At 38.5% G+C, this 13277-nt stretch overlaps 2 protein-coding genes across 6 annotated transcripts in view; both read right to left on the bottom strand.

Annotated features, from left to right (window-relative positions):
- The window catches only part of Nkain2 (sodium/potassium transporting ATPase interacting 2), a 1207754-nt gene that overhangs the window by 552703 nt on the left and 641774 nt on the right, over positions 1-13277 (bottom strand). The gene's annotated exons all lie outside the window — the stretch shown is intronic.
- The window catches only part of LOC108349071 (40S ribosomal protein S27-like), a 53444-nt gene that overhangs the window by 14946 nt on the left and 25221 nt on the right, over positions 1-13277 (bottom strand). Inside the window, exon 1 of the mRNA XM_063276520.1 lies at positions 1-13277. This exon is cut by the window's left edge and continues 14946 nt beyond it; it is cut by the window's right edge and continues 25221 nt beyond it. The gene's annotated coding sequence lies outside the window, so the exon portion shown is untranslated.

The raw sequence follows: 13277 nt of genomic DNA, 5'->3' as shown, positions 1-13277 counted from the left end.
AGTAATATAAAGTAATATGAGTAAGCAGATTTTAATATACTGTTAGGATCGAAGAGTTCATAATATAAAAACTGGAAGCTTTGGCTGTGCTTCGATGCTTATAGAAACGATTTATAAAGACAATCAGTATTTTTTCTCTTTTTCATGGTCATTTAATAGCCTGGGGAGGGGGAGGGCATGGGGAAGAGCTAAAACAAAGAACTCTGAATCCCACGTGACATCCTTAATAAATGATATTCAACTTTACATTCCGTAGTCAGAGGAGAGCCTTGACTGATTTGAAGTGCTTTCTGTGTGCTTTGATTGGAATTGGAAGAGGGCCTGAATCAAAAGTGGTTTCAGTAAGGCTGGCTGTGCTGCTACTGCAAGGAGACACGTCCTCAATTGTTTGAGAGCTCTTGTTTACTAAACAAATATTTGTTGAGTAGCTACTCTGTGTCAGGCATTAGTGGACAAGACAAGCAGAGTTGGAGACTTTAAAAGGTCACATCACGCCAAATTGCCACTGACAAATTAAGAAAACAAAAGGCCAGGAGGCCAACGTGATTACTGACACTTGCTAACCCCTTCTTGATACATACAAACAGTACATCACCAGGTGACAGGTAAGTGTGTGGCAAGAATAATTTTCCAGACGTCAGCTGTCACTGTAGACTGCTCTGAACTTGAAGCGTTAGATGGCACTACCCAGAGAACATTCATGTTGCACAGTTTTCCCCTAGACAACACAGGTCTCACTGTCTAATGTATATATGTTGCTCACTATATCCTAGGTAGCATAGTGCTGGGGTTTCAGAACATAGCTCTTCACCTCTTGGAAATCAATGCAAACAAGCAAACTCCTTCAACGTTATTACATCACTTAGAAAGTATTAATAAAAATGCTGAAGCAATGCTAGAAATGTGGTCTTCTAATATTCAGAAATTAACTTTGCTTCCCTAGTTCCCTTTACAGCTGCTTATTCTACTGGCTTTAGAGGAGCCCAGTAGTAGATCTAAGGACTACCTCTTCTTCATCTTGCATACTTCTGTTCTCAATCACCAATTATCATATTTTCCTTTATTCCCTCAGTTCCATGGTTGTGATTGCTCCCAGTAGTTCTCAGATAGGCACTGAGGTGACAGTTGAGAAAACTAGTCTTCAGGGAAAGGCAAGATTTTACAAAGCTCCTGATAGATTCTACTCTATGTACTCTTATTGAAAAAATCACAGAAATTTAATATTTTTATAATTATTGTTTATTCTCATCATGAGAAGCATGCAGACTATATATACAGTACATACCAATAGAAGTAAAAAAAAGTGCATTGTGCCTTTTTTACTGAAAATTCACAGGATAAAAGATACTGCCTTTTAAATATATAATATAAAAATCAAGAAGAAAACAAAACAAAAAAAATCCATCAATATTGTAACACGACAAAGGAATCCAGCGGTGGCAGCAGCTTTGAGAGGTGAAGGATGTGGTTTGGTGTATTCCTTAAAGTTAATATTTACCTAATGGAGGTATCAGGAGAGCAAACATGAAATAGTTTCCTCTTTTATCAGGAAACATTCACTGGCAAATGGCATGTATTCTACTGGAGAGAAGGTCTGCTCAGTGCAGACATTCATGCTTGCCTAACTTATTAAATATAAAAACTCCCATTCAACTACTAACACTGTTAACCCCGAGCAATGATCTGATTCAGTGAAGTTATTTCAAAGTGAGGTTTTAACTGTTTTTATCAGTATAATTGACATATTGAAGTTCTCCCCAAATGGTCAGTAAATGGCCTTGTTCCAAGTTTCTGGAGTGTTGTCTCACTTCAAAACACTTTACAAACAATTTTTAAAAAACGCTAGAATCTTAATTTTTTCAGGCTTTTGTATGTAGAAGTTGATGGAAGATAATACCAATTCACCTCGTGTTTTTGATAGGAGAGTTTTTGTAGGTAAGGAAAAAAACACCCTGGTGCCAAAGATGAGATAAAATTACACATTTGAAGAGGCTGTGCGATACCTACCAAGGTCATTGTCATCATCCTTGAACTCATATTGAATAACTAAGGTTGGAAAAATGAAAACTCCCAGCTATATCACTCCTGAACACATACCCAAAAGATACTCCAACATATAACAAGGACACATGCTCCACTGTGTTCATATCAGCCTCATTTATAAAAGCCAGAAGCTGGAAAGAACACAGATATCCCTCAACAGAGGAATGGATACAGAAAATGTGGTAAATTTACACAATGGAGTAAAAACAATGACTTCATGAAATTCATAGGCAAATGGATGGAACTAGAAAATATCATCCTGAGTGAGGTAACCCAATCCAAAAAACAAAACAAAAACAAAATAAAACCCATACATGGTATGCATGTGAGGATATTAGCCCAAAAGCTCATATTATGCAAGATACAATCCACAGATCACATGAAGCTCAAGAAGAAGGACAGAAGGATGTCCAAAGTGCCGATGCTTCAGTCCTTCTTAGAAGGGGGAACAAAAATATTCACAAGAGGAAATACAGAGACAAAGTTTGGAGTAGAGACTGAAGGAAAGACTGAACAGAGACTGCCCCACATGGGGATCCAGCTTATAAACAGCCACCAAATCCAGACAATATTGTGGATGCCAAGAATTGCATGGTGACAGGAGTCTGATAGAACTGTCTCCTGAGAGGCTCAGCTAGAGCATGACAAATACAGAGGCAAATGCTTGCAGCCAAACTTGGAATTGAGAACAGGGTCCTCAATGGAAGAGTTAGAGAAAAGATTGAAGGAGCTGAAGGTGTTTGCAATCCCACAAAAACAACTACCAATTACCCACAGCTCCCAGGGACTAAACCAAAATACAGAGTACACATGGACAGACCAATGGCTCCAGCTGCATATGTAGCAGAGGATGGCCTTGTTGGGCATTAGTGGGAGAAGAAACGCTTGGACCTACCAAAGCTTGATGCCCCAGTGAGTGAATGTCGGGGCAGGGAGATGGGATGGTGGGGAACATCATCATATAAGCAGGGGGAGGGAGAATATGGTAGGGAGTTTATGCACAGGAAACTGGGAAAGGGAATAACATTTGAAATGTAAATAAAAAATATCCAATAAAAAACATAAAAACAGCCAAACTCAGTGTATATACATGTAAGCACAAATAATCAGGAGGCTGAGCTCAGAGGATCAGAGTAGAAGGCCAGCATGGGTTATGTAATTAACTCCAGGCAGAACATGGCAGTTTAGCAAGATGCTGTACCAAACACAATAAGGTAATGAGCACCTTGGGATGTAGTTCAGTGCTAAAGGACTCAGCGTAGGATATAACGCCTCAAAGTTCTGGGTTCAATCCTCAGTTTCACAAGAGATGGCTGTGCTGAGGAGGGAGGGGCTGTATTTAGCTTTAGCATGACCCATAGGATAGACTTCTTTTACCACCTTTACCATAATACCATATGGAAACAGCGACAGAGGTTTCAACATTTATATTATTTCTCCCTCTTTTGACACTTCTGCAAATTTTTATTTTATTATTTATTATTTTACTCACTGGCTTGTGTGTGTATGTGTGTGTGTGTGTGTGTGTGTATGTGTGTGTGTGTTTGTGTGGTGTTTATATACACACATACACATATAAATATGACAGGATGTCAGAGAATTTTCTTCTACATGGGTTAAAAGTCATTTTATCTCTTGCCAGTCTCATCACAGACTTGTGGAGAAATCTGTCTCCTCAGGATTTCATTAGGTTCCAAAGAATAATTAAACTATTCTATGCTAATATTGAAATGCCCCTCCATGGAGATAACATATTTGCATTTGCATTAATTTATTCAGTAATATTTTGTATACACTCATTAAGTAACCATAGCTTTGCTTAACAACAGTGTAATCATATAAATATAAAATATCAATCCAGCCCAGGGGGCTCTAACAAAATAACAGCTGTATTGTTAAGGCTTTTTTTTATATATACAAAATTGTTGTTTCTAAAATTATCTCATGGGTCTTGGAGACAAGAGGAGACACCTGAATGCAGTAAAAAGAAAGGACTCTTTGTGAGGACAGGGGAGTATGGAAAGAGAATTTACATGAAGAACTCAAGATTTACCAAGCGGAGGCTAATCCTTAATTAGTGGCTAATGCATCTTTGCTTCTAGGAGAAACTGTTAGTTTACTTGTGCCTGGTAACATACTTACAAATGCATGATCTACCTTATGTGTGCAGTTCTATTTAAAGTCATCTACTTAATACCCATTGACTACAGACATCAAACTCCGTGACTGAATGAAGCTTTTTTAGTATGTTTCCTCTGAAAAGTACGTGACCACCTTGTTGTCCGCTGGGACCCTAGCCATCATTTTAGAACCATGCTTTGAGGTTGTCCTAAGTAGCAAAATCACCAACACAAAGCGAGAGAATAAAAGGGACAAAGCTGTAAATTAAAACGTAGTATTAGTCACATTGCGTGAGAGACAATGAGAGGAGAGAAGGTGGATGTTCTCTCAGCTCCACATTATAATGTGCTCCCAGGGTGCCTCATGGTTTTCATCATATTGCACACCTCTCTAGAGCCTGTGGCATTGCAGTTAGAAGTAATACTGTGTTTATGTGGAAATTCACTAAGCAGAGGACTTTGACACGCTGACACAAAACCAACAAAGTTTTCCTAGGAAGGAAAACAAAGTAATCTGGAAAAAAAATGAGACATATAGAAATATTTGGAATGACTGAAGATGTGGGTCATGTTGTTATATATTTATTTTTCTTAGAGGAACTCCTAAAGCAGCAAATTTTGAAGAATTTTTGTGAGAACTAAAAATTGTCTGCCCCCAGCCAACCTGTGAAATCAGACTCCGGAAAGAACTAAAATTCTTGGTTTTACAGGACTTCTGAATTAACTGTGATATAGAAGCCTAGAGCATTCACAGTTGAAGGTGAAGCCTATGAGGAAGCAAGAAGGTGTTCTTTATTAGAGTTACAAAATTCTACAATTACATCAGTGAAGTAGCATCCATCTATCTAGCAGAAATATGACATTTTTACTTTGTCACATGGTGGAAATGAATTTATACATGTGATGACTTAGTTTAGAAATTTGGAAGCAGCTATTCATAATAGCCAGAAGTTGGAAACAGCCTAGAAGTCCATCAATGGATAAATGGATAAAAGATGTAGTTACTTTACATAATGGAATATTACTCAGCCACTAAAAATGAAGTTAAATTAGCAGGGAAATGTATAAATAGCTCTAGAAAGAAATCATCCTGAGTTAGGTAACCCGGAACCAGAAAGGCAAATGTGAAATATATTGATTTGTGTGAATGGATGTTAGCCCTTATGCAACTAATAAGAAACCTAAAATCCATTTAATTGCAGAGACGATGTATAGAGTAATAAACTAGGGAGCAAAGATGTAGCTACCCAGGAAAGAGAAATAGAATAAATAGACGTTTAAAGAATGGATAGACAGATAGGTTGTGACTGAAATGGGAGAATCAAATGTGGGAGGGGGGGAAGAAGAGGAAAGAGGTGGGCAAGAGAGGAAATAGAGAGATAGCTACTAAGGGCTTTTTGAGGGGTTATATAGAAACCTAATATATTAGAATCTTCCTGAAGTATACATATATGCATGAAAACAATCTAAATAAAATTGCAATATTGAGAGAAAATGACACATTTCCATACCTAGCCCAGAAGTTAGTTATCTTCGGTTGATAACCACTTTTAAATGCAAAAGAGTTACTTTGTCTTCAAGAGGTTCTCACTAGAAATACAAACCACTTTTAAAGACAGGCTACATATTAGGAGCAGATAGCCAACACAAAATGAGCTAATGGTATCTTTGGGGATTCTGTCTCATAATGTAGCAGTGTCGTTTTCTTAAGCTTACATGTCATTTGCACATATATTTTGGCTTCAGATTTCAAGTTTTCATGGGATTCTTGGGTATGCAAACATAGACACACAGGTGTTTGTGTGTGTGTGTGTGAGAGAGAGAGAGAGAGAAAGAGAGAGAGCGAGAGAGAGAGAGGCAGACAGACAGACAGAGAAACAATGAGAGACAGAAAGAGACAAGGACAGAGACAGAGACAGAGAAAGAGGGGATTCTGTGTTGTTAGTGCTCTGAGAAGTATGGCCAGTTGCGAGCACAAAGCAGAATTATATATTTGTTTTTTAATTTATTCAGCTTAATTCAGCTTGTGTTTATTGACCACCAGCCAAATCTCAGACTGGCTGTGGGTAGAAACACAGATATGTACAAGACACAGATTATACTCACTTCTCTCTGAGTATGGTAAAGCAGTTAATTTATTTTAAGAGGTAGAAATACTTGTTCTTATTTGTATGTGTGAAGACATCAAAATGTACATTTAGTTGGTGCCATTCTGGATGTGAGAAAAATCCAATTTTGAAACAACAGAGCTTCCCGAAAACAGCCTGGGTTGTTGGTGTTTGTATGTTTACTCAGAAGTTTGTTTCATGCTTCTGAGCTGTGCCTAATGCCATGACTGGTGAAGCAATGTGTGAATGGGAAGAGAGATGTTCAATCACAACACTAAGACTATTCCTTCCCTTTGCTCCACAGGTCTTTCCTGAGGTTGATTGCTAAGTAATCTGGCTGGAGTGATTGCTCAGTAGTTAAGAGTTTTGCAGAAGACCCAAACTGGTTCTAAGCACTAGCATGTATGTACATGACTTGATATTAGCCCAATGAGTGAGAAGTGGTATGTATAGGTATATGTGTGAATGACTGTACATATGCATGTGTATATAATTATTAATACTAAAATTTGTCAATATCTACCTAATATAGATCGTAAATATGACAATGGGGACATGTGAGGCTTGAGCGTGTCTACTCAACAGAGTCATTGATAAATAAAGAAAAAACATAAATTTCATTTTTATTGGATTTTTTTCTGTATTTACATTGCAAATGTTATCCCCTTTCCCCAATCTCCCATACCACCTCACCCCTCCTCCTGCTTCTATGAAGATGTTTCCACTCCTACCCACACACTTCCACCTCAACTGCCTGGCATCCCCCTACACTGGGGAAAAAAGCCTTCACAGAATCAAAGGCTTCTCCTCTTATTGATGCCAGAAAATGAATCCTCTGCTACATATTGGGCTGGAACCAAGGGTCCCTCTATGTGCACTCTTTGTTTGGCGGTTTAGTCTCTAGGAACTCTGGGGGGTCTGGTTGGTTGATATTGCAGTTCTTCCTATGGGTTTGCAAACCCCTTCCCCTTCAGCTCTTTCAGTCCTTTCTCTAAATCCTCCATTGTGGTCCCACCGTTCAGTCCAATGGTTATCTGCAATCATCCTCATCTGTATCTCTAAGGCTCTGGCAGAGTGTCCCTGGAGACATCCATATCAGGCACCTGTCAGCAAGCACTTCTTGGCATCAGCAATAGTGACTGAGTTTGCTGGCTGCATACAGGATAGATGGGGCAATCTCTGGATAGCCTTTCCTTCTATCTGTGCTCCAATATTTCTCCCTGTATTACCTCTAGTGAGTATTTTGTTCCCCTTTCTAAGAAGGACTGAAGCATCCACATCTTGGTCTTCCTTCTTCTTGAGATTCATATGGTCTGTGAACTGTTTCTTGAGTATTCCAATCATTTGGGCTAACATCCACTTACTGGTGAGTGCATACCATGTGTGTTCTTTTGTGAGCAGTTTACCTCACTCAGGATGATATTTTCTAGTTCCATCCATTTGTCTAAGATTTTAATGTAGTCTTTGGTTTTAATAGCTGTGTATTACTCCATTTTGTAAATGTACCACATTTTGTGTATTCATTAATCCATTTTAGGACATCTGGTTTCTTTCTAGATTCTGGCTATTATAAATAAGGCTTCTATGAACATAGTGGAACATGTGTCTTAGTTTTATGTTGGAGCATCTTTTGAATATAAGCCCAGGAGTGGTATAGTTGGGTCTTCAGGTAGTACTATGTTCAATTACCTGAGGAACCACCAGACTGATATCTGGAGTGGTTGTACAAGCTTGTAATCCCACCAAGAATGGAGGAGAGTTCCCCTTTCTCCACATCTGCTGTAGCCTGAGTTTTTGATCTTAGCCATTATGACTGGTGAAATCTCTGGGTTGTTTTGACTTGCATTTCCCTGATGACTAAGGATGATGAATAATTCTTTAGGTATTTCATGTACATTCCATATTCCTCATTTAAGAATTCTGTGTTTAGCTCTGTACCCCATTTTAAATAGAGTTATTTGGCTCTCTGGAGTCTAACTTCTTGACTTCTTGGTATATTTTGGATAATAGCCCTCTATCAGATGTAGAATTGGCAAAGATCTTTTCCCAATCTGTTGGTTGCCATTTTTTTCCTATTGACAGTGTCATTTGCCTTACAGAAGCTTTGTAATTCTATGATATGCCATTTGTTTATCATTGATCTTAGAGCATAAGCCATTCGTGTTCTGTTCAAGAAAATTTCCCTTGTGCACATGTATTCAAGGCTCTTCCTCACTTTATCTTCTTTTTTTCTTATTATTTTTTCCCATTTTATCTTCTACTAGTTTCAATGTATCTAGTTTTATGTGGATGTCCTTGATCAACATGAACTTGCTCTTTGTACAAAGAATTAAGAATGGATCGATTTGCATTCTTGTACACACTGACATCTAGTTGAACCAGCACCATTTGTTGAAATGCTGTCTCCCCGCTCCCCTGGATGGTTTTAGCTTCTTTATCAAAGATCAATGGACCATAGGTGTGCGGGTTCATTTCTGAGTATTCAGTTCTATTCCATTGATCTACCTGCCTGTCTCTGTACCAATACCTTGCAGTTTTGGTTTTTTTTTTTTTTTTTATCACTCTTGCTCTATAATACAGCTCCAGGTCGGTGATGGTGTTTCCCTTGAAAATTCTTTTACTGTTGAAAATAGTTTTGCTATCCTGGACTTGTTGTTATTCCAAAAGAATTTGCAAATTTCTCTGTCTAACTCTATGAAGAATTGAGATGGAGACTGCATTGAATCTGTAGATTGCATTTGACAAAATGACCATTTTTACTACATTAATTCTGCCAATCCTGAGTATGGGAGATCTTTCCATCTTTTGAGATCTTTGATTTCTTTCTTCAGAGAGGTAAAGTTCTTGTCATAAGATCTTTCACTTGCTTGGTTAGAGTTACACCAAGGTATTTTCTATTGTTTGTGACGATTCTAAATTGTGTCATTTCTTTAATTTCTTCCCCAACCTGTTTATCCTTCGAGTGGAAGAGTGCTACTGATTTGATTGAGTTAATTTTATACCCAGCCACTTTGCTGAAGTTGTTTATCAGGTTTAGGAGTTCTCTAGTACAATTTTTGGGGTCACTCCAGTATACTATCCTATTATTTGCAAATGGTGATATTTTGACTTCGTCCCAATTTGTATCACTTTGACCTTTTTGACCTCACTCTTCTTTAATGTCTTTTAATATCAATGGACACAAACATGAACTTCTGAAAGTGTTAACTGCATCGAAACAGTGAAGCAAGAGATACATTACACTGGGAAATGGGGCCAGCACCTACATAGGACCATTCTAATCATCAAGAAAAAAAGTACTCAAATTCCAGTTTCAGGAAGTATTGGTTCAGTTGGCCTGAATCCTGCAAACAGCTACGCTTAAAAGTATCTAAAGGTGGGTGGTTAGAATTGTGTATTTCTGAGGCAGAGACTGGCTGCATTACCAAAGAATTGCAAAGGTATCTCCCACAGATCAATCAGCAGTCTCTTTGATTAAGCAGACTGTAGCTGCCATCCGTTTTCTTTCTCCTTTCGTTGCCCCTGAAACCACGTTCCTGCCTCTGTTTTACTCTATCCATGTGATGCTCTTGCTAGGATCATGTTCTAAAAGTGTAAAAACAACCAGCCAATCTTTTACTATCTCACTATCTCATGGCCGGCTATAAGAAAACATAATCGGATATTGAGAATTTTCTCTTTGGGACACATGACTGACTTGATGAAGCTTTTGGAAATATGCAATTACTTTCTGCAGTGTTTTTCTCATTTGAACACTGTTCTTGCAATTTCAGGAGTATTATTTTATGTGGTCAGCAAAAGCAAAATGAATTAGTCTTCCCAATTCAGTAATGTCAATGGCATATAGTTAGAAATCAAGTTAAGGAAATTGCCTAAATTAAAAACAGAGTAAAGGACATACCACTGTAAGCAAATGTATATCACAAGGAAATAAAAACCCCGAACAAACAGCCTAACTTCAATAAGTTACTCAATGACGTATATGGCACATCCATGATACTTTACAAAGATGCACACATGTTTTAAAAGGGTTTTTATTTGATATTTTATTTATTTACATTTCAAATGTTATCTCCTTTCCTGGTTTCTCTTCTAGATAACCCCTGTCCCATCCTCCATCCCCCTGCTTCTATGATGATGCTTCCCTACCTACCCACCCACTCTGTCCTCCTTGCCCTGGCATTTCCCTACATTGTGGCATCAATCCTTCACAGGACCAAGGGCCTCCCTCCCACTGATGTCTAACAAGATCATCCTATGTTACATATGCAGCTGGGGCCATGGGTCCCTCCACGTGTTCTCTTTGGTTGTTGGTTTCGTCCCTGGGAGCTCTGGAGGGTCTGGTTGGTTGATATTTGTTCTTCCTATAGGTTGCAAACCCCTTCAGCTCCTTCATTCCTTTTTCTAACTCCTACATTGGGGACCCCCTTCTCAGACTATTGGTTGGCAGCGAGTATCCAGTTCTGTATTTGTCAGGTTCTGACAGAGATTCTCATGAGACAGCTAGATCGGGGTCCTACCAGCAAGCCTTTCAAGGCATCTGCCATAGTGTCTGGGCTTGGTGTCTGTATATGAAATGGATCCCTAGTTGGGGCAGTCTCTGGAGCAAAGTGGCTGGATCTAAAATTAATTCAAACAAATCAGTAGCATACCTCTACTCAAAGGATAAACACACTGGGAAAGAAATTAAAGAAACAACACAATTCAGAAACCCAGAATACCCAAGATACAATTCACAGATCACATGAAGCTCAAGCGGAAAGAAGACCAAAGTGTGGATGCTGCAGTCCTTCTTAGAAGGGGGAACAAAATACTCAAAGGAGGAAATACAGGGACAAAGTTTGGAGGAGAGACTGAAGATAAAGCCATCCAGACATGAACGCGATTCAATGGCTTCATGCTACCAACATATCTGTTGTAGCTTGAGTGAGAAATATATCTCTCTCTTGCATTTATAAACATGCTTCTCAATTAATGACATTATTTAGGGAGGATATGAAACCTTGATGAAGGAATAACATCTCTTGGCTTTTAGGGGGTCATAGCCTTACCGACCTTCCTGTGCTTATTATGTTTTCTCTGTGTGAAAGAACGTTTGACCAACCAATTTCCTGTTCCTGCCTCTTAGTTTGCCTTCTCTATCACTATAGACTCTATCATTCACCAGCTGTATTATAAAATAAGCCCTTTGTTCCTTACATTGTTTACTTTTATCATTTTATCACACCAACCAAAAAAATGACAGATACAATGTCTTTAGACAGTTTTATTTATCCCTGGCTGCTCCTGAGTGTGATTCATAGTAGTTCTATGAAATACTTTAGGTCTCTAATCCTATTTAAACTTCAAATTCTTGCTCTTATAAATTGCTTTAAGATGCTGCTATGATTTGTTATTTTATTCATTCTTTCAGTCATTCATGAAATACATATTGACTCCTTTTCGTGTGCCAGGTGATAAGGATACAGCGGTGAAGAAGTTTAACAAGTTCACTGTTGTAGGATCTACTTCCTGAAAAGGCAGATCATCGACATACACAATCATTCTATCTCTGAGGGAGAATGATATCCTGTAGGGAGAACTCACTAGAGTGAATACTTCTATTGTGTTTTCAGAGACTAGCCAATACTGGTGTTTAATATTTACTGAATGCTTCAACTATATGAGCTAAAGATGTTACTATCTGAATTAATATTTTTCTGCATCTAACCTCCAATACCGGAATAAAGAATACTCTTACTTTCCTAAAAGGATGATTACTTATATAGAGAAATATAGAGCAATATGAAAGAAATAACTGGGTGATAACTACATGATCAATGCTGAAGAAAAGGTGGAAAATGAGAGGAGATGATCCAAAAGCCACTTGGGAACCGGCATGGGAGCTGCAAGTTGAGTGGATTTCACTAAGGAGAATTAGTAAGGAGAGGACATGTAGGTAGAAGGGACTGCATCAGACCCACTGAGACACAGTATAAGATTGAGGATTTACATGAAGTAGGGTAAAGATGGCAGGACCCAGATTGTTGTTGAGGGCTCTGTACATTGTGCCAGAGTGTTTGATTTTATGCTGGAGCTAACAGGGACCTACTGAATTGTTCAAACAGGTAAAAGGATCACACTGTCTCCAGAGTAGAAAATGGTTCAGAGTTAAGCATGAAGTCAACCAAGCTGTTTGGGAAGGCATGTGCAAGTCCAAGGAGGGTTGATGATTCTTGTCAGGCAAAAGTCATGAGGTGCATATGCCAACTGTTTCCAGTATGGAGACAAAGTAGACAGAATTACTATGCCTCTGTGAATATGAAGGGAGAGGGACCTTGTAGAAGAAACTCATAGTGGATCTCCTAGTTGCTGGCTTAAACTACTGGGAAATCATGACCTGATTAAAGGAAAACACAACTGAGAAGACATCCAGACAATGGCTAACTCCTGCCCTTTGATGTTGTTTTTGTTGCTTTGTTTTGTTTTTGTAAAAAGGAGCAAAAAAGTGCTTTTCTTGCTGATTTTGCTAATGACTAGTAATAGAAAAGGGTAGAAGACCCCTGAAAGCTGTCTAGGAGGACCAACCATCTATGCCTGTGCTGCCATCTTGCCTAATGTTGCTGACCAGGCTGCTTTTCTCTCAGCATCTTTAAAGATAACAACAGTATTTACCGCTATAACTTCAAATAAATCAAGATCTTTCACAATAGTTTCCCCTTCATTCACAGGATATTGGTTTTTCTTGTTTATTTTCTTTATAGAATATAGTCAGTGATATACATCCCAAAGTTCTAAATATGGTTTTGATTTTTGGGACTGTCACATATCTAATATGAAGGTCTGAGAGAGTCAGATGTGTCAGATGCCTCCATTTCCTGGGGCTCGTGTAGACACGAAAAGAAGCAGCCATAGAACCATATAAATTGTTCAAGCGATAAATGTGCTTGGAATTCAACAGAAATGAGCCTAGGTCTATGTGATAAGTCAGAGTTGCACTTTCCATTTGGTCAGGGGCCTATACACT

Source organism: Rattus norvegicus, chromosome 1 (genome assembly GCF_036323735.1).
Source record: "Rattus norvegicus strain BN/NHsdMcwi chromosome 1, GRCr8, whole genome shotgun sequence".
NCBI classification, from domain to species: Eukaryota; Metazoa; Chordata; class Mammalia; order Rodentia; family Muridae; genus Rattus; species Rattus norvegicus.
This window is presented reverse-complemented; position numbering and strand designations above follow the sequence as displayed.